This window comes from Corvus moneduloides, chromosome 2 (assembly GCF_009650955.1).
Source record: "Corvus moneduloides isolate bCorMon1 chromosome 2, bCorMon1.pri, whole genome shotgun sequence".
Taxonomy (NCBI): domain Eukaryota; kingdom Metazoa; phylum Chordata; class Aves; order Passeriformes; family Corvidae; genus Corvus; species Corvus moneduloides.
The window spans coordinates 52,683,566-52,699,505 of record NC_045477.1 but is presented as its reverse complement, the minus strand read 5'-3'; the positions used below and the strand labels follow the sequence as shown (position 1 = coordinate 52,699,505).

The window sequence follows — 15,940 nt, the reverse complement described above, 5'->3', positions numbered from 1 at the left end:
GCACTACAAATAAGAGTAATCTTTCTTTTTAAGAGAAAGCATGTCTGTATCACCACAATTTCCATACTCTTTTACACCAGCACTAATGTCTGTATTTTAAAGCAATAGGGACACAATATAGTGAAAATTGATTTTCAGTAAAATACATTAATAGTATTCTGACTCTACGGCATCACTAGACAATCTTCTGCACTCCAGATTCTTCAAAAGAATCTTTTTTAATTACCAACATTACGTACAAGTGATGGTGCATTTCCAGTGCTAAAGAAGCTTCCCTAAATCACTCTTTTTGTTTTCAGTATGTATAGTTACGATTACACTTTTGTGATTTAAAATTTAAAAAAAAGGAAAATTTCTTTCAAGTGAATGAAATGATTTTTTTAATCTTTCTTTCCCAAAAGGAAGATTTTAAAATGAAAACAAGTCATCATTTTGGTGTGCTTCAGTGTCAAACAGCTTGTCCTGTCAATGATAATAATCATGTTGAGATACTCATTTGATGGGTGTTTTTTTCTTAATCCCTTCTCACTACTTTTCAAATGAGAACACATGTATGAGAAAGTTGTATTTTTAAGGTCATGATTGCAAACTACCTCAGGAGTGCCCTCATCATTTTGTTCCCTTGCACAGTTGAAAACTATTCACTATATACAAATATATATATACACATGCATTTTAAAAAATGTGTGAAGTTACCGGGCAGACCTAGGGAGGGAAAACAAACCCTTGGCTTCAGTGCCATTTCAGTGTTCCCTTTCCTGTTTTGAGCATGCCTGGCGCACATTAGAAACCACTTCCATGCAGCCCTTGAGATCAGAAAAGCTACAGAACAGGATATCTCCAAAAGGTGATAAATAAGGAGCAGTTGGAATAGGCAAAAATCACACTGCTTGATCCAGACGACAGCATCTGACCATGCTATTTTGAGCCCTCCAATCCACTATTTTCCTGGAGAAATTATGACTAAATATTTGCTGGATCCAGCTTCTAATTAATTTCCCAGCCCTGTTGGCTTAACACAGCCATCACCTGTGGGATGTTCTGAATTGAGTAGCCTGGATTTCATTTACGTCAGCATTTGGCCTGACTCATTGTATCTGAAGAACTGAAGGAAGAGAATAAATGGGTACATTTTCAAATGCAAATTTACTCAGCACTCAGCTGCCCTCATGCTTTTAAAACACTTTGCCTAGAAATTCATTTAGTCATGGCATAAAAGCCCTTGCCCTGTTTATGCTTTCCTTACTTTGTAAACTGCCCTGCTGACACCTGTTGAGAAGTATGTAGCATGAAATCTTTTATTGCAATATGTCCTTAGCTGTTCCAGAAACTAGAATGCATGAACAACAGAATATGATTTTCATTAATGCAATAGTTCAAAACAAGAGAAATATACCTAAAATGTCTATTCCTCAGATTCAGATAAATGGACTTTATTTCAAAGAGAAAACTTCCAGTGGTGCACTAAAAAAGATACAACAATTCTATCTCCTAGGTTGGTTTTTTTGCTTCTTTTCTAAAATTATGTTTTCAAGAGACCTCTCCTCCTCTCTTTCATTACAAAATTTAACATATTTTGGGAGTATAATAAATAAATAGTAAAGGGCATCACAGTACAGACCTTATCATGATTCTCACAGATTGAATAGAAACATTTGCTATGAAGTGTGTCTCACCTTGTGGGGTGTATGTCTGAATCCAGCAGACTAGAGCTCCAAGGGTGGTTACGGAGATCTTGAGGGGAGAAGAGGGAATATGCACAATCTGACCATGTAACCCCAATTTGTAAGCTAACCATTGAGCCTGCAGAGAGGTTTCAGTGACTGGAGGAATAAACCAACAAAACTGTGGAAGGCAGTGTGGTGCTGTTTGTGCAGGGTGATTGTGTATTAAAAGGAAGTGAGATCCTGAGGGTGGGCTATGCTCCAGTGCATAATATCATCTGGTTTGCAAACTTTCAGCATTTACTGATCATTATACTGCCTAAATAAGTTAATTTAACTGATAAATTGAATAGGTGTCCTTAGAACCTACATTGCTGAATAATGGGAAATACGACCTTTAGGGAGAAGATGACTGAAAAGTCTTGAGGTTTGTGAGCAAAGTTGTTTTTGCTTCACTTGCTCTCTACCAGCCTTGTCCAACATTTACAGTGTTAAAAGTTCTGGGTTGATGCATTTAATATTGCACATACAAGGTAACAAGTTTATTGGTCATAACAACCCCATGCAGTGCTACAGGTTGGCTGAAGAGGCACTGGAAAGCTTTCCAGCAGAAGAGGACTCAGAGCTGTGGGTCAACAGTTGACTGAACATGAGCCAGTGTATGCCCAGGTGGACAAGAAGGCCAGTGGTATCCTGGCCTGTATCAGCAATAGTGTGGCCAGCAGGACCAGAGCAGAGATTGTCCCCCATACTTGGCACTGGTGAGGCCACACCTCGAATCCTGTGTTCAGTTCTGGACCCCTCACTACAAGAAGGACATGTAGCGCTGGAGTAAGTCCAGAGAAGGGCAGTGGAGCTGGTGAAAGGTCTGGAGCACAAGTCTTATGAGGAGTGGCTGAGTGAGCTGGGAGCATTTAGTCTGAAGAAAAGGAATTGCACAGGAGACCTTATTTCTTTCTACAATTACTTGAAAGGAGGTTGTAGCAACGTGGGTGTTTGTCTCTTCTCCCAAGTATCAAGTGCTAGGACATGCAGAAATGGCCTCAAGTTTCAACAAGGCTGGTTTAGACTTTATCAGGAAAAGTTTCTTCATGGAGAGGGTTTTCAAGCATTGGAACAGGCTGCCCGGGGAAGTGGTAGAGTCACCATCCTTGGAGGTATTTAAAAGACATGTAGATGTGGCACTGAAGGACATGGTTTAGTGGTGGACTTGGCAGTTCTGGGTTAATGGTTGCATTAGATGATCTAGAAGGTCTTTTGCAGCCTAAACATTTTTATGATTCTAAGTATATGGGGATCCTTGCTTAATTTTTTGAGCGCTATGGAACATTTTAAGGATGTGCCTACTTATCTTGTCTTATGGAAATGGGGAGATCTAGGAGTCTTTGCAACACAGGATTTTGTAATCTAGGGTAAACAGCTAAATTAAAATTCTCCTGTCATACGTATTTCTACATACCTAGTCTGTAAATTCCTTGAAGTGAATATGATAATCCTGCTGTAAAAAGAGGAAAAGAGTGCTTCTTTAGCTCTTGTAAATTGTACTTTTAGAAAATACTTTTAAAGTGTAGAGCTAATTGAGCTTTGAATGCTCAGATATTTTTATTGTGGAGCAAAGAGGATATTTGAAAAAGGCTTTTAAACTTCTTCTTTGTAATATTCAAAACGACTCTCTGGGAACTAGCTCTTTAAAAACCCCCAAAACAAAACAAAGGAAACTGAACTCTCCTTCTCCCCCAGAACCTTAGGGGTTCAAATTAAGTCAATCAAAATCTAGACCTTTTGTGGGCTGAGAGTAAATGCTGTTTTCCTCTGCAATCTGTGACCTCAAATAGGCCCTTTCCTTTCTAATTACATGCTTTACATGCTGTGAAGAATAAAATGCATTTAATTCTTTGACTCAGCCTTCCTTTATGCCTATGTGAAAGAGCTGCTGAAAACTGCAGGTGAAGTTATGTAGAAAAGAATAAAGCAAAAAGTGGTTTCATGCACGTTCCTCTATTCCTAGGGTCCTTGTAAGTGTACACACAGCATGTGTCTCTACCCACAGCCATAAAATTGAAGGGTTTGAAAGAAATTAAGTTCTGGAATGATAAGACGGGAAAATAACCACATTTTATTTGCTTTAGGTGGAAAAAAAACTTTGCATGACTATAGGGCTGCCTCTTCAGTGTCCATTGCAATAGAATGGTTCACTTGGAAGGGACCTACAGGAGTCATCTACTCCAACTGCCTAAACAGCAGCACAGCCTTTACCCCAGAGCAGTTGCATCCTTTCCCTCTGACATTTGGGAAACTGCAATTTTTTTTACGTCATTTGGCAAAGCAGATTGCTGTCTATATGCCTTGACTATTTGGGTTTTTCTCAGGGAACTTCTCTCCTGGACCCTTTCTTATGTGTCTACCTGTGGCTAACTCTAAATGTTTCAGGGTTTTGGAAGAAAAACAATGACTTTTAGCCACAACTACTCTTCAGAACAAGATGGATTGGTTATATCTATACAGGTAAAAGAAATGTGCTCAGGACCACAGCCTGGAATAAAGCACTTCATACAGACTTGATGAAATACTTTTATCTCCAGGGTGTGTGCATGAGGACAGCCTACTGGGAACCATGCTTAATGTATGGTAACCTACTGGACTTGGAAATGCATGAAAGTCGTTTCAAGGATCATTCAAATAATTCTAAAGTATATAGTAGTATTGCTAGCACCCCAGAAAATTTCCAGACACTGTTTAATTTACTACTGGAGGTGCAACCACAGAAGACCTGTAGATAGTCTAGCTGTGACAACCACCCATTTCCAACCTGTATTTTCCTCTTTTATCATCAGTGTTTCTATATAAACATCAATCTACTTCTTCCTGTTCTTCCACAAATGCTCTATGCCTTCACTCCTCTATTCCATAATAGCAATCTTTTTTTCCCCTGCAGTGCTCTTAGTATAATTCTGTTTCTTCACTTTCTTGTCAGTCCACTCTTTTCAGCCATATGCAACTGTTACTGCACTCCCACATATTTATGATCCTTTTCCTCACTTCTACCATATTTTCCCTCAGCCTACAAAAAAGAGGTTGTTCTCCCATTTTCATCCTTTCAATACTTGTCTTTGATGTTGCTGGCCATTTCTTTATCTCAGCATCTGAGATGCATAATTGAGAAAATGAATATATGTGTTATTGAATTACTCTAGCTGTCTGCATCATAGAAAATAAAGGCTTCACAAGGAATGGAGAAAAATCTAATGGAAAACATCTGAGACAATGAAACAAGTCTCTTATGGGACATTATCACCTTTCTTCACTAAGGTAATGCCAAATATTCTACAGCTGTGTAGAGTTCTGCCCACCACTCCTGGTAACATTGTGGCTCTTTTCACAATGACAAAATTATCTCCCCAGTCCCTTTTTCCTTCATTTTCACATTAGGATATCCACAGAACCATGAAATGATTTGTGTTGTAAGGGACCTTTAAGGATGATCTAGCCCAACCCCCTGCCATGCATACAGACATCTTTCACTAGACCAGGTTGCACCAAAGCACCATCCAACCTCACTTTTAACACTTAACATTTTCAGGTATGGGGCATCCACAGCTTCTCCAGGCAACCTGTTTCTGTGTCACACTATCCTCACTGTAAAAATTTCTTCCTTATGTCCAATCTAAAACCACCCTCTTCCAGTTTATTTTTGCTCTTTGTCCTGTCAGTTGCAGGCCTTCTAAAGAGTTTGTTCCTACCTTTCTTACAGGCTCCCTTCAGGTACTGGAAGGCTGCAGTATGGTACCCCAGAGCCTTCATTTGTGCCAGTTAAAAAACCCCAACTCTCCCAACTTTTCCTCATAGGAGAGGTGTTTCAGCCTTCTGCATACTTGTGTGTCCCTCCTCTGGACCCACTCCGACAGGTCCACGTCTTTCATGTACTGGGAAACCCGTATGTGGGCACAGTACTGAGGGCGTGGTGCCATCAGAGCAGAGCAGAGGGGCAGAATCCTTTCCCTTGACCTGCTGCCCACCCTGCTTTGGATGCAGCCCAAGATGTGTTTGGCCTCCTCACCTGGGAGCACACATGGACACCTTTGTCTTCAGCTGGAACCTAATGGGTCAACTGAACTCTGCACACAGGGGCATGCAAAAAGCAGAGAATGGGAGACACAGAACATCAGAAATTTTCCATTGCCATCACCAATCAAAATTTCATTTGAGAGAGAATATTTTATGATATTTCATGAATAATCAAGGTAGATCACAAGATGGCTTTTTAAACTAAAAAAGAATGTGTGACTTTTTTTAACTCCACTCTACATGTTAAAAATGTTTCAATCACCTCTGATTTATTGATTTACTTATTTTTCAGTATAGTTAGTCCTTCTGTCAAGAAAAATAATGTAACATAAACTAAAATTTAAATAAAATTTAAAAGAAGATTTATTGTAATTATTGGTTGAAGAATTAATTGAGGGATTAATAAAACCCAGTGACTGTATATTTTTGTTCTGTACCTTCTGTACCTTCAAACCTTCAAAGCTTGCATGATTCTTGCTTTTTTTTTTTTAGCATAGGATGAACCTGGACTTCTTATAGCTAAGAGCCTTGACAAATTAATGAGGTATGGAATATTTTAAACAGTAGGAAAAATGGAACCAAATCAGATAGATGTTTATAACTTCATAATCCTTAAAACACCCAAATAACTATCACATATGTATTTGAAATCTGTGCTGCCTTTCTATGACCTTCACAGAGTTATTTTGAATATTTGTAATATAAGAGGAATTAGTGGCCTTCCTACTGCCAATCTGCTCTTATGTGATTGTCTTCTAGAGTGAAATATGTTTCACTTAGGACACGTGAAACAAGGCATGTAATAAGGAGTGTGTGAACAGTTGACAAATAACTTGGAAATATTTGTTGTTTAGAGAAATAAATATTTTCATTAATATTTTTTAGTGCAAGCTATATATGATATCTTGATGGTAAGCAACCCAGTAACCAAACATAATTATTTCTCTTTATGACACACTCAGCCACCAAGACCTAAAGAGCAAGCCCATTCCAATCTCTGGATAGTGTTACCTGTTCAGACTGCGAAGCCACAGTGACAGTTTTCATTCAAAACTCATTTCACTTAATTTTAGGCATCACAGCAGCGAGAAAATGAGAAAACCCTGGCCATATCCAGCAAGAGATTTTCGACTCTTTCGTAGACATCTTGAGCTGCTTGCTGAAGCAGTCTATCTTACTCAATTGTCAGGAAATCTCAGAAGACCTTTGGCTAGATGCTTAACCTAACTGCCCAAAACTAAATCCCACGTAAAGCTTAGTGAGCAAATAAGAACAGTGACACTACACAGAAGAGTCTTACTTGTATGTATGTAATTTAAAGTATAGATTTTTGATCAACAGAAATGGAGGCTTTCAAAACAGAGCCCTGACAATATCCTGAACTTTTATTTTACTTATTGTCTTTATTTCTTTTATGTTTATCCATTCATCCATTCATTTATTTTAACTTACAAAAACCTAGAGAAATCTGCATGTTGATTCTCTTCTTTATTAGTGATAACTTCTATTATTGATGTGATTGGGTGAATACTTAAAAGAGCGTAAAAAAAAAAGTGTAAAATATCTTTTTAGAGATTTTTACACTTAAAAGAGTGTAAAAATCTCTAAAAATGGCTATTAACTAGAAATCAACACAAAATTCCATCTGGTTATTGCCAGTTCTCAGGTAGTCCTAGGACAATGACAACAAAGGAAATGGTTCCATATTGTTTTCAAATTATTCCCCAAGTTATACTCACTTCTACTAACAGCCAGCATGTTTTATTTTAGGAGAAATAATATACTCTGAAGCACAGAGAAACTTGGGGTCATCTTAGGTGCAGAATTTAGTAAGCTAGACAAAACATCCTACCAGGCTGTTTCCAGTCCCATATTGACAGCAGATGTCAGTATTTCTTAAGGACTATGTGTATTAGAAAGGAAAGTGTCTTGAAGCTTTGAACGGGATTCTGGGTGCTTGTGAATGCTCCAAGTGATCTAAATTTGTGAGCAACAGATTTTGTTGCTTCCATCACCTTATTTTTAAAATGTCTTGAAGAAGGTGTTTGCCACTGAACCAAAAGAATTAGCGACTTAACTTATGTGTGGTCTCAATTCTGAGCAGCGTTGAGTAGCCTGAACTCATACCTCTAGGTGGAGCTGGAGGAAGAATTTGCTCTCACACGTAAGGAGCTCCCATCACAGAGCAGCCAGTGGGGACATGATCTTGAGATACGGAGGAAAGATTTAGGTCATGATTTAAAGGGCAACCAGCTAATCTCAGAATGAAATGAAAAATACTTCGTAAGCTTTCAGAGTTGAATTTTTAAAAAGAGAGTAAAAGCTGAATATAAATTTTTCAGAGAATATGATATTATTATTAGATAACTTTCAAACATACGTATGTAAGAAGAGTTATTTTCATCTAGATTATTTAATCCTTACACCATTTACTCAAACATATACATCTGTTGAACTATTTGGGACTACTCACAAGAGTAGTTGCATGTAAATCACTAAAATTCAGCATAAGAGTTATAGAATCTTTCCTCACATCATATAGCCTTGAGTGACAAGTTGGAAAAAGGTTCTTCCTATACAAACCAAGGAACTCACAAAATCCTTGAGCTTATCAAAGGAAGACAAATTTATATTAGATCAGCTTTGAAGGTGCCTAGCAGCTGTTAATGCTTTCTAACAGTAGGGAGTCAAGAATGACAAAACCTCATGTGACGCATTCAAAGAACAGTTACAGAATGAATGTCAGAAACACTGTGCACTTTTCCAAAATGTTGTATAATTAGGAGGGCAGCTGTAGTCAAAAGCAATGAGGATACGGGTACCACCTTGGAGGTCCATGGTGGAGCAGATTCCTATCTGCAGCCTGTGGTAGGGACCCCACACTGGAGTGTGAGGATGCCTGAATGAAGCTGTGACCCCATAGGAAACTCATACTGGAGCAGGTTTGCTGGCAGGACTTGTGACTCCATGGGGAATCCAAGCTGGAGCAGTTCACGATAAACTACAGCCCATGAGAAGGATTCATATCGGAGAAGTTCGTGGAGGACTGTTTTCCATGGGAGGGACCAGACCCTAGAGCAGGGGAAGAGTGTGGGGAGTCTTGCCCTGAGGAGGAAGGAGCTGCAAAGACACTGTGTGAAGAACTGGCTGCAGTCCCCATTCCTGGTTCTCCTGAGTCACTTGCAGGGAGGAGGTAGAGAATCCAGGAGCAGAGCTGAGCCCAGGAAGAAGGAACGGGTGGTGGCGAAGTTTTCTTTAAATTTTATGTTATTTCTTGTTACCCTACTCTAATCTGATTGGCAATAAATTAAACTTATTTCCCCAAGTCAGTTTTGTTTTTCCTGTGAAAGTAATCTATGAGTGATCTCTCCCTCCCCTTATCTTGACCCATGAGCCTTTTTTTATAATTTCTCTGTTCTGTACATCTGAAGAGAAGTGGTTCAGTGACTTTGCTGGGCACCTGCCATCCAGACAGGGTCAACCCACCGCACCAGATAAAATAGCATCCTAAAATCTTCTCTCCAAAATAATTACTTTGAAAGATTAAATGCAATATACTGATGTAGTATGCAACAGAAGAGGGCAAATGAGTCTATTTTACTGTGTTTCAAAGCTGTCTAAACATCTATGGGCTGAAATTTTATCTTGGGCTATTGTGTGTAAATTTGCAAAAGAATTCAGAAAATACAAGCAAACAAAATTGAGGAGAAACAGGGGAAGAGTAATATGAAAGCACAGTTCAGTAAGCTCTGAAATGAATGCTATCAAGGGCACTCAGCTGTGACACCTTAGCTTGGTGGCTATATCCTACTCTTAGTACATAGACATGGTAGAAAAAATGTATATACTAATCCTAAACTAAAATCTGTCTCTGAGCTTAGTCCTGATGAAACCCCACTCTCCTTATCAGTGCACCATGTGAGTTCAGGTGATAACAATATTAAGGATTTACACATTTAGTTTTATTTTTAAAATGCAGCCAAATATTTCCCCATGCCTGCAGTTAGCTCACCTCCATGAGCTACACTCAGTTCTGCTTTCACACTACGGCTAAGGTCCTGCTTCTTTTGTCTGGGAGTAGGATTAAGTCTCATGATATTTAAGGGCAGTCCTCTAGGCACTTTTAAAGCAAGCGGTAGATAGGGGAATGGTTTTATAAACAATCCTGTTAGATGTTAACAGGATCAAAATGATTACTTCTACTATCACGCTGAAAATGTGCCCTCAGGGAGATTTTTCTTCATCCTATTTACACTTAGGTAAGCCCTCTGCAGGAGTTTCAAACCAACCACAACTTTAAAGTAGTATGTCTGCATAGGGAAAAGAGATGTTATAGCACATACAATCTGCAGTGAAAGAATAAGCTTTTACATAATCTCTCTGCAATTTGGTATAGGTTATGCACCATCCCACAAACCCCAGTTCCTGTTTGTATGGAGTGAAAAGAAACAATTTTCAGCGAGCAGAGAGTTGAATAATTTGGATTAGTAAAGAGATGTTGATCAAGCAGCTCAATTCTAGATGTTAAATGTAAATAGATGTCATGCAGTAAAAAATATTGTCTTGCTATTGAGCTATTCTCATTACATTTCTTGAAAACAATAAAATCACAGGAAGTCTTGGGGACTTGTCCTTACTCTACAAGACTTCGGGTTCCATGACAGCAACATTCTTGTAGATGGACATTACATTTGCTAATTTCCAGTTAACTGGAGACATCCAATCAAAGCTAGATCAAAATATCTTTGTAAATTGTCATTAACTGATTATGATGATAATGATGATGATGTTGATGATGATATGTCTGGAGAACAAAGGGTGCTTGGGACATTCAAACACTGTTTGAGAGGAAAGGACATAGAGAAAACACAAGCTTTACATAAGGACATTACAGGTACACACATTTAATACAATGTTTCAACTGTGTACATCTAAAAATTATACACAAGTTCTTAGCTTCTTTTTTTCACCATTTTGACTTAGTTTTTGTATTCACAGCAAACTGAAATCATGACATAAATGGGGTATAGTTGAAAATATTATAAGAAATATCTGTAGAGTATTGGCTTCTGTAACTTCATACCTAGGTTCCTTTAATTAACTCCAGGTATGAAAAGCTTTTCAACATTACAGTTTCACAGAATCATGAGATACTTCTTGAGCATTCAGAGACGATAAATTTAATTTCACAGAATTTGTTAAGCTGAGCATTTCTTTGTTTGTACACCTGAAAAAAATATATACACATCTTCCAGATGGATGTTCCAGGTTTGCATCTGCTGGAATTTGTTCTTCTGAAAGATAGTGTCTGGAGGAGAAACTGAAATTTCTCTGAAATATTTAAGTGTTGTGCCAGCACTTAAAAACTTAGAAGTGAAAGTGGTCTAGAAATACTTGTCTTCACAATATTTTCATTTATGCCTTTGTAAAAATAGATGAAAAGCAAGCACACACCACGGACTATATTAAATATGCATGAAAACACATAAAAGTAGCTACCATTACAGCTAAGACCAATGCCTGCCTACTGACTAGTTTATTTTTCTCTCTGTTCTACCACCACTATCAATTTTTTTGTGAGTGATTATTACTATTTGCTACAGCACTGGAAAATTTTATCACACAAAGGGCTGAGACCCAGACTGTCTAAAGCACTATGTACTTAACTCATGCTGAGCTCTGACAGATCTAAGTGCTACCAAGGATTCAGGCCTGAAAAATTTTTCAGCATCTCTGAAAAATGTCCTTGTACAGCACATAGTTTCTTAGTGGATCTGTTGAAGCATAAAAAAAGAAAAGCAAGATGGAAACCATCAAGGTGAATAAAACTTCTCTTTACTTTAGCATGGAGAACCAGAACAAAAGGAAACACAAAATGTATGTGAATGAACTATCTCAGTGTCTGTAAATGGCACTGTATCAAGCCTGCTAATTAAACAAATAAGGTGAAGCATTTTCCTAGGATTTTGTCATTATTAATAGTGAATATATGCTTCAGCAGAGGCAAATCAATCCTTTGTCAGGGGGTCTGTCTAATCTAAACATTCAGGAAAAGGTATCGATTATATGTTATAAAAATACTGACTGTTCTCTGAAGAGAAACATTCTTCTGGGGAGGCAATGCATATTTCTTTGGTTAGATTCCGTGCATTAAAATTTTCCATGTAGAATTTTACACACCATTTTTCTTCTTGGAGCTAACCTTATATCGGCAAGGAAAGATTCCCAGACATCTAGGGTGGAATACAAAAACATTTCAATTTTAAGCCTGATCACACTGCAGAAGAAATTATATAAAAATGTATTCATTTTGAGTCAATGTCAGATAATTAGCCACACAGAAATCTAGTATATCAGAATTAATGAGTCTTTATATGGCACCTGTCTTCCCTGATGTCACTATTTTTTTGAAACAAGTATTTCCCAGTACTTTGTTTTCCCACACTCTGGGTTTCTTTGGTTTTGCCACATACTGACTTTCAAGAAGTATAAAAAGATCCAAGACTATAAATCTGAGCACATATTTATGAAGAAAGCTGATTACGAGCAGTATGGAGAGAGTCATAACAACTGTAACCAGCATTTGCACTGGCTGTTTTCCCCAATTCTTCCTTCAAAGCTCTGTCTCACGTGCTTCAGTCCTTCCTTCCACACACTCAGAAGTCGCTACTTACCAAGAGACGATGCTGTGAAAGGCTCACTTTGAGAGAGATCCTAATTTAACTAACCAGAAACTTTTTCTTAAGGTTTCTATGAAAAACCTTCTCTTTTAAAGATTCTCATACCTCTGAATTCCATATTACCTTCTACAAGTAAGCTGTTACTGCATGAGGATTCTTACTAAAATAAACCGATGGAGAACCCGAAAGGAACAAACACCCCTCAATAACAAAGCTAAACCCATTAAAAAGCAACAAAATTATTCAGAAAGATATTTTGTAAATGTTTGTTATCAGCTAACAATTTCTTGGTGGCCCCTGGGCATACCATAACCCCCAAAGAATCCATTTCTGTAAGATAAATTCTATGATAGTGCTCAAGAAACTTTAGAAAAAGACCCCTTCTCTGTAATGCCTACTCTATTACATAACAATTGTGAGCATACTCAATTAGTAAAATTAATAGCGAGTGCTCAGCAGTCTGGGGCAGCTTCATTAACCAGTTACTTTACCTTAAAACGAATTTTGCATTTAAAATAAAGCAGGAAGCTTGAGTTAAGTAATTTGTTCTCTTTTGATGAGTTCTTTACTCCAGTATACCTTGAAGATGGTGATCATATTTTAAAGCTGCCCTTCAATAAACTGCTCTTTTCTTAAATCTCCAGCAGTGCTTGCCCACCCCAGTTCCTGTTTTAAGTCACCATTTCACAGACTTTTGAAAATGAAAAAAATTCTCCTTCTCTGCCCAAATGCTTCTACCAGGAGCTGTGAATGCCTCCCACATTCCTTATTTCATGCTATAATTAGAACAAATATTTTAAACACAAATATTCTCTACTTCTCTTGAAGTCTTTGTTGCTCTCCTGTCACTCTCCTGTCATCCTCCTGCACCATGTAGAAAGACTTTGAATACTGAAAACCGAGTTTTCTGCTTTTTTTTATCTAGGGCTTTGATTTAGTCAGCATAAGAAATATTAAACTCTTTGTTACACATTCTTTCTTGTGGGTCTCTGCAGGGCCTGTATCAAATTAATACAAAGCTTCCAGAAGATCCTTTAACTCATTCTGTGCTTCACCTTCTCTCTCTGTATTTGCACCTGTGTGAACCCCGAAAAGCAGATATCCATATACTAATTATTCCCTTTGAAGCAGACAATAGACACCGCGATGCATTTCAGTCTTACTAAAACATCCCTTCTTTATTGCCCCAGAAAAATCCCCATACTGGAGCTGGGCCATGGCATGTCCATCACATTTTTGTTGCTTTTAGATCATACAGCATTGCTCTGGACATGGCAGAGGCTATCACTGAAGCCTGTTCCCTGTAGAACCCTCCTCTGCTGCCAGAGCCATAGCAGGGGGGTGTGGGGCATTATTAGCCAAGGGTCAGAGCTACAGCCTCTCACAGGCACGTTCTTTGTTCTGCCCACCTTGTGCAGCAGAACCCAGTACTTCACCACAGGGACAGACTAAAGATGGCAGCAGTCTCTCTGGAGACAACCTGAAGTAAGCTAAAATGCAGCAACAGAGCTACCAGAAATGAGCAGAGGGATAAGTTCATATTTTTCCTGCCAGTCATCTGTTTGCTTGAAAACAAATAGCAATCCAACAGCAACATACCGTGCATCCACTAAGATGCTTTCTATGCCTTCCCACCCCCATCATGATGACTTCTCTACCGACTACTTAAGTCCCACAAATCTGCCAGACTGTGAGCTAGCAATAAGATATTTTAGGACAGCTGGAACTGTTATTGTTAGGTGTGGTTTAGGCAATAAAGGCTGCTTTTTATTCCCATTATGCCTATAAATGGTTACAATATTTTGTTTAATGTTTCTGAGACTTTGACACACTTGAAATAGAATCAGTGAATATTCTGAGCTGGAAGGGACCCACAAGGATCATTGAAGTCCAACCCCTGGCTATGCACAAGACAACCCCAAAAAATCACACCATGAGCCCGAGGGCATTCTCTAAAAATGTCTTGAACTCTGTCAGGCTTGGTGAGGTGTCTGCTTCCCTGTTCCACTGCCCAAACACCCTTGCTATGACCCACCCTGGCTAGCTTGCTTAAAGCTACCTTTGCTGTCTCACTGACAACCTTCAGCAGCAGCATCTATTAAGGGAAGAAGCATGTATTCATCAGTCATAAAATACAGATGACAAGTAGAAACTTCAGTGTCTCTGCAGAATGAGAAAAAACCCATTGCCACAATAGTGAATGCCAAGCAATTGAGCTGATAGAAAAGGGAAGCAGCAATTTTGAGAGTGGCTGGTTGCTGCCAGGAAGACATCCTGACCTGCACAGAAGGGCAGAGGCCAATGGCTGTTCTCTGCCTGATTAAGAATGTGCCTGCCCAGCTTGAATTTGATGAAGCATCTCAGGAGGCTGGTAAGTGTGCCACAGCATGTGCCTTATTTATATGTATAAGGACTACATTCAGTATTGAGAATTGCAGGATAGCCAATGTTAAGAACAGATAAATAGATAAAAAACCCCTGAGTGTCTGTGTGTAGCAAAGGTATTCAGAGATACCTGACCCATAGTAAATCAGATAGATTTTCCACTGCTGCAGCAGACAGATACAGAAAGAGAAAATATGCTCTAGGTTTTCTGATGCCTTGTATATTGCTCTCAGTGATAAGTTCATAGAGAAAACCTTGTCTCTAAAAACCTGTCCTGCTAGTGGAGTGTTCTTCACACAAGAAAACCTCATGATGACTGCTCAGAAGCACAGTACTCAGTGCAGTATTATGATTCCATTTGTGTAGCAGTGTACTGGCCAAAATTCCCAAGCAGGGCATTTGAGTAAGACTGCAGGAATAGTGATCAATCTTAAAATGAAGTGTCATAGATTATTACCTCAGTTCTTTGGTAAATTTCTGTTTATTTTACTGTTACTGCCTGGAATAAAACCATATTGCAAAGCTGCTAACCAGCATGTAACTCTGTAATACAGGGAGTAGAAAATTTCAACAAAGTCATCATTAAAAGTTTGAGGTTTCCTGGGAAAACCTTACCACAACAGGAAAGTAAGATTTTTCAACAAGTTTCAGCTGCTAGATAAGGAAACACCACAATCATTAATTTAATGTCCTGGAAAGATGAAACGGTCAGTGATCAGAATCACCTCTGTAACACTTGGATTCCGAAAGAGTGTGACTGGTCATGTCTCCCAGTTGCTTCTTGTGGTGGTACTCTTGGTTTCACCCCAAACCCTGTGAATTAAAACAAACAAATAACAAAGTACAGCACTACAACAAAATTTTTATATTCGAAATATGGTTAGATTTTCACTGCTGACTGCATGTGTCTGAATGCTTATTTTAACAATAGGCTATGTCTAAATGAATTTGTTCTTTATTCATACTTATCTCCATAATGCCATTTTCACACTTTGGAATGTTAACATGTATTAAAAAATTGCACTCTGTGGGCTTAGGCATTATCACATACTTATTCAAAATTGGTCCAAGGCTGTACAAATAGTTTTCGCAGTACTGTAAAATAGCCCAAAAGAGGTAGATCGCTAACTCTATATGGTAATCAAG

The 15,940-nt window shown here is 38.5% G+C and overlaps 2 long non-coding RNA genes across 2 annotated transcripts in view; one reads left to right on the top strand and one right to left on the bottom strand.

Moving 5' to 3' along the window:
• The window catches only part of LOC116436440, a 30,384-nt gene extending 17,829 nt beyond the window's left edge, over window positions 1-12,555 (bottom strand). The window contains exons 1-2 of the long non-coding RNA XR_004237016.1: window positions 12,404-12,555; window positions 11,910-11,962 (exon numbers count right to left, since the gene is read on the bottom strand). This is a non-coding gene — a long non-coding RNA (uncharacterized LOC116436440). The remainder of the gene's footprint in view (window positions 1-11,909; window positions 11,963-12,403) is intronic.
• A 2,008-nt stretch (window positions 12,556-14,563) lies between these two features.
• Window positions 14,564-15,940, top strand: part of LOC116439712 — a 41,630-nt gene continuing 40,253 nt past the window's right edge. Inside the window, exon 1 of the long non-coding RNA XR_004238247.1 lies at window positions 14,564-14,780. This is a non-coding gene — a long non-coding RNA (uncharacterized LOC116439712). The remainder of the gene's footprint in view (window positions 14,781-15,940) is intronic.